Source organism: Salmo salar, chromosome 20 (genome assembly GCF_965601325.2).
Source record: "Salmo salar chromosome 20, fSalSal1, whole genome shotgun sequence".
NCBI lineage: Eukaryota > Metazoa > Chordata > Actinopteri > Salmoniformes > Salmonidae > Salmo > Salmo salar.
Window position 1 is genome coordinate 29,591,681 of NC_138310.1, and position 6,679 is coordinate 29,598,359.

Here is a 6,679-nt window from a genome sequence, read left to right on the forward strand (position 1 = left end):
GGAGGCTGAAGAAATTTGTCCTGTCCCTGGGGGCCCTCTGGGTTCTACAGGAGCACCATCGAGAGCATACTGTCGGGCTGCACGCCCCAACAGACATTTATCATTGTTACAGTTGTATATATGTACAGTGCCTTCAGAAAGTATTCACACCCTTTGACTTTTTCCACATTTTGTTGTGTTACAGCCGGTATTTAAAATTGATTAAATTGAGATTTTGTGTCCCTGGCCTATGTCAAAGTGGAATTATGTTTTTAGAAATGTTTTAAATGAAAAGCTGAAATGTGTTGATTGAATAAGTATTCAACCACTTTTATGGCAAGCCTAAATACGTTCAATAGTAGAAATGTGGATATTGTAATTTTTTTATGTTCCATTTTCTTGACTGTACAAATGATTGTACACAGGGCACCATTGTTAATGAGACCCTGGTCTCAATTGGGCTCCCCTGAATAAATACAAGTTAAATAAAAAATATATAAATAGTAAAATGAACAGCTCCCAAAACCGATCCCTGCAGTACACCTTTCGTAATATCGAGGAAACTAGACTTTACACCATCGAAAAAAAAGCACACATTGAGTCCATCCTGTCTGTCAGATAGTTCTTAAACCATTTGCAAGACCCCTGATCCAGGCCCATTTCAGACAGCCTTTGAATGAGTAGGGAAAGGTGAATGGCCTTAGAATGTACGGAATGGTGTTGAAGGCCATGGAAAGCTCTATAAATAAGGCAGCGCAATGATTTTTATGATTCAGGCCATTGAACATATCTAAAACAAGCATAGTGGCTGAAACAGTGCTATGTCCAGATTCTTAAAATGTCTCTACTAATGCATGGCCGAGATTTAGGTAACTTAACATCTCTTAGGCAGGCAACAGGACAATGGTCACTGAGCGCATTAGCAAAGATTCAATTTTCTGTATACTTATGAGGGGCGTTTGTTAGAATGATATATAAAGGAGTAGATTTTTCAGGGTGTTTAATGTTGGGGACGGTTGGTTTAGTTATCAGCTGAGTGAGGTTTAACTCAGTACTAAAATATTTTAGCCGATCACCTATTATTAATAATTCAGGCTTTGCATACTTCGATAACAAGTCAGACAATGTTTTAGGCGCACAGGGGGTAGCCGATGAAGGGCAATAAATTCCCACTAGCGTTAGCTGGGTATTATTACCAAGGCCCACATTAAGGTCTAGACATTAAAATTGCTTTGGGATGGAAATTGACACAAAAGCATTTACGTTGTTCTTTACGAATATGGCGACACCCCCACCTCTGCCAACTCTGTCAGATCTATATACATTATAACCAGTCAGAAACGCATCAGCACTCGGCCTAGACTTCTTACACCAAGATTCAGTAATAATCAGAATGTCCGCATCGGTTTGAGAAGCCAAAGTTACAATAAAATCTATTTTCTAAATCAAATTTCTGGCATTTACATGAATCAGTCCAAGACTGCAGCTGCAGGATTTCAGAACAGGTAATCTCTTAAACAACCATGCTATATTCAATAGGTACAGTATGTAACCCCCTGTTTAACGATACCGTAGGGCTGGCTTGAATTGGTATAGATATCAACATTTCCCAGGACTGTACCATTAGGCCTCGAACATATACAGTATTAACATAATGCCAAACATCCCCTTTCATCACTACAACCGCTGGGCTTTGAGGGACCCCCCTTCAAGCTAACAGTGTAATTGATACATTTCATATATGCTATAGCAAAAATAATCATTTGGTTGTGTTTATGAAGGTCTTAGGTAACATTAGAATATATATATATATATATATATATATATATATATATATATATATATATATATATATATATATATATATATTAGTGGGGAGAACAAGTATTTGACACACTGCCGATTTTGCAGGTTTTCCTACATACAAAGCATGTAGAGGTCTGTAATTTTTATCATAGGTACACTTCAACTGTGAGAGACGGAATCTAAAACAAAAATCCAGAAAATCACATTGTATGATTTTTAAGTAATTAATTTGAATTTTATTGCATGACATAAGTATTTGATCACCTACCAACCAGTAAGAATTCCGGCTCTCACAGACCTGTTAGTTTTTCTTTAAGAAGCCGTCCTCTTCTCCACTCATTACCTGTATTAATTGCACCTGTTTGAACTCGTTACCTGTATAAAAGACACCTGTCCACACACTCAATCAAACAGACTCCAACCTCTCCACAATGGCCAAGACCAGAGAGCTGTGTAAGGACATCAGGGATAAAATTGTAGACCTGCAAAAGGCTGGGATGGGCTACAGGACAATAGGCAAGCAGCTTGGTGAGAAGGCAACAACTGTTGCTTGGAAGAAGTTCAAGATGATGGTCAATCACCCTCGGTCTGGGGCTCCATGCAAGATGTCACCTCGTGGGGCATCAATGATCATGAGGAAAGTGAGGGATCAGCCCAGAACTACACGGCAGGACCTAGTCAATGACCTGAAGAGAGCTGGGACCACAGTCTCAAAGAAAACCAGTAGTAACACATTACGCCGTCATGGATTAAAATCCTGCAGCGCACGCAAGGTCCCCCTGCTCAAGCCAGCGCATGTCCAGGGCCGTCTGAAGTTTGCCAATGACCATCTGGATGATCCAGAGGAGGAATGGGAGAAGGTCATGTGGTCTGATGAGACAAAAATAGAGCGTTTTGGTCTAAACTCCACTCGCCGTGTTTGGAGGAAGAAGAAGGATGAGTACAACCCCGAGTACAACCCCAAGAACACCATCCCAACCGTGAAGCATGGAGGTGGAAACATCATTCTTTGGGGATGCTTTTCTGCAAAGGGGACAGGACGACTGCACCGTATTGAGGGGAGGATGGATGGGGCCATGTATCGCAAGATCTTGGCCAACAACCTCCTTCCCTCAGTAAGAGCATTGAAGATGGGTTGTGGCTGGGTCTTCCAGCATGACAACGACCAGAAACACACAGCCAGGGCAACTAAGGAGTGGCTCCGTAAGAAGCATCTCAAGGTCCTGGAGTGGCCTAGCCAGTCTCCAGACCTGAACCCAATAGAAAGTCTTTGGAGGGAGCTGAAAGTCCGTATTGCCCAGCGACAGCCTCGAAACCTGAAGGATCAGGAGAAGGTCTGTATGGAGGAGTGGGCCAAAATCCCTGCTGCAGTGTGTGCAAACCTGGTCAAGAACTACAGGAAACGTATGATCTCTGTAATTGCAAACAAAGGTTTCTGTACCAAATATTAAGTTCTGCTTTTCTGATGTATCAAATACTTATGTCATGCAATAAAATGCAAATTAGTTACTTAAAAATCATACAATGTGATTTTTCTGGATTTTTGTTTTAGATTCCGTCTCTCACAGTTGAAGTGTACCTATGATACAAATTACAGACCTCTACATGCTTTGTAAGTAGGAAACACTTGCCCGATTTTGCAGGTTATCAAATACTTGTTCTCCCCACTGTGTGTGTGTGTGTGTGTGTGTGTGTGTGTGTGTATATATATATATATATACACACACACTACCATTGAAAAGTTTGGGGTCACTTAGAAATGTCCTTGTTTTTGAAAGAAAAGCAAATTTTTTGTCCATTAAAATAACATCAAATTGATCAGAAATATAGTGTAGACATTGTTAATGTTGTAAATGACTATTGTAGCTGGAAACGGCAGATTGTTAATGGAATATCTACATAGGCGTACAGAGGCCCATTATCAGCAACCATCACTCCTGTGTTCCAATGGCACGTTGTGTTAGCTAATCTAAGTTTATCATTTTAAAAGGCTAATTGATCATTAGAAAACCCTTTTGCAATTATGTTCAGAATTCACACAACAACAAAAAAAATACGGAAAAGTGGTGCGTGCATATGTATTCACCCCCTTTGCTATGAAGCCCCTAAATAAGATCTGGTGCAACCAAATACCTTCAGAAGTCACATAATTAGTTAAAGAAAGTCCACCTGTGTGCAATCTAAGTGTCACATGATCTGTCACATGATATCAGTATATATACAGCTGTTCTGAAAGTCCCCAGAGTCTGCAACACCACTAAACAAGGGGCACCACCAAGCAAGCGGCACCGTGAAGACCAAGGAGCTCTCCAAACAGGTCAGGGACAACGTTGTGGAGAAGTACAGATCAGGGTTGGGTTGTAAAAAATATCCCAAACTTTGAACATCCCAAGGACCACCATTAAATCCATGATATATTTTTTTAAGAATATGGCAACAGAACAAATCTGCCAAGAGAGGGCCGTCCACCAAAACTCATAGACCAGGAAAGGAGGGCATTAATCAGAGGCAACAAAGAGACCAAAGATAACTGAAGGAGCTGCAAAGCTCCACAGTGGAGATTGGAGTATCTGTCCATACGACCACTTTAAGCTGTACATTCCACAGAGCTGGGCTTTACAGAACTGTGGCCAGAAAAAAAAGCCATTGCTTAAAGAAAAAAGCAAACACGTTTGGTGTTCACCAAAAAGCATGTGGGAGACTCCCCGAACATATGGAAGAAGGTACTCTGATCAGATGAGACTAAAATGTAACTTTTTGGCCATCAAGGAAAACACTATGTCTGGCGGAAACCCAACAACTCTCATCACCCCGAGAACACCATCCTCACAGTGAAGCATGGTGGTGGCAGCATCATGCTGTGGGGATGTTTTTCATCAGCAGGGACTGGGAAACTGGTCAGAATTGAAGGAACAATGGATGGTGCTAAATACAGGGAAATTCTTGAGGGAAACCTGTTTCAGTCTTCCAGAGATTTGAGACTGTGTCGGAGGTTCACTTTCCAGCAGGACAATAACCCTAAGCATACTGCTAAAGCAACACTTAAGTGGTTTAAGGGGAAACATTTAAATATCTTGGAATGGCCTAGTCAAAGCCCAGACCTCAATCCAATTGAGAATCTGTGGTATGACTTAAAGATTGCTGTACACCAGCGGAACCCATCCAACTTGAAGGAGATGGAGCAGTTTTGCCTTGAAGAATGTGCCAAAATCCCAGTTAGATGTGCTAAGCTTATAGAGACATACTTGAAGAGACTTGCAGCTGTAATTGCTGCAAAATGTGGCTCTACAAAGTATTGACTTGCGGGGGTGAATAGTTATGCACGCTCAAGTTCAGTTTTTTTGTCTTATTTCTTGTTTGTTTCACAAGAAAAAAATATTTTGCATCTTCAAAGTGGTAGGCATGTTGTGTAAATCAAATTTTTACAACCCCCCCAAAAATCTATTTTAATTCCAGGTTGTAAGACAACAAAATAGGAAAAATGCCAAGGGGGGTGAATACTTTCGCAAGCCACTGAAACATCACCGTCGCCTTGTCTGTCATGAGTTGGCCAGAACATTATATTTAGGAACATGCCTTGCATTAGTTAATGGCAGGGAACTCTGCTAACATACTGTACGCCCACCCGCTTCCTCTCTGCCTGCAGATGTCAGAAGTATGCCATTTCTGTATGTTTGAAGTAAGTCATTATTGTATGTTTGTCTCCAAGTGACATCCAGAGCCATATATTTATATGGTTCTGGTGACATCCAACATCAGCTGCTGTAATACTGGCTCCATTCACCTAGATGTTCCATGTTGTGTCCTGTGCCTTTGCTGTTGTTTTAGTTTTTTTTTACTTCCTTTGTTGACAGGATTAACAGGGACTCTTCAATGCTCATATTCAATCATGGATGCATTTCTTTTAAGCACTACATAAATAGTTAGAACTTTATCCAGTCTAGATCAGTGGTAAGGGGACTTCTGGAGCACTTGTCCCAGCCTGTACATGTTTGATTCCAGGCTAGATGTATGTGGAGAAAGTCAGGCCTCTAGTGGTGAAAATGGACATCTACCAAAACCACATGAGGTTAGGGTTTTGTTTGTAGTTTGGGCTAGGGTTAGGTTGAACTGGGAGGTGGGCATGAAGCTTGGGTTAGAGTCAGGGTTGAGGGTAAGAGTTGAACCTCGCTTCAAACAAAACAACACTAACTCTAACCCTAGCTTCATGTCCTACACCCCGGTTCAACCCTAACCCTAGCCTGAACCTACTTTCATGTCCACACCCCGGTTCAACCGTAGCCAAAACCCTAGCCCTAGTTTCATGTTCACATCCCTGTTCAACCCATACCCTAGCCTCAAACACAACCATAACTTTAACCCTAGTTTCATGTTCACATCCCTGTTCAACCCATACCCTAGCCTCAAACACAACCATAACTTTAACTCTAGTTTCATGTTCACATCCCTGTTCAACCCATACCCTAGCCTCAATCACAACCCTAACTTTAACCCTAGCTTCATGTTCACATCCCTGTTCAACCCATACCCTAGCCTCAATCACAACCCTAATCCTTTCCTTGACCTCAACCCATAGTCATATCCATAACCCTATGCTGGGCATAGAATCATATTTTTTTCAGTTTGCCAAGGTTAGGTGATACAGGACACGGGCAGCAAAACCAGTCGAATTCTTCTTGAATGGGTAGAACTTAACTTCCCCAGTTTGTCCCTTAGCAAGGCATACTTTCTCTAGAAATAGAGTGATCACACTGACAAGCTGAACACTGATCTCAAGAGGTAGCCAATGGATCTCCACACACAAACACACCGACAAGCTGAACACCGATCTCAAGAGGTAGCCAATGGATCTCCACACACAAACACACTGACAAGCTGAACACTGATCTCAAGA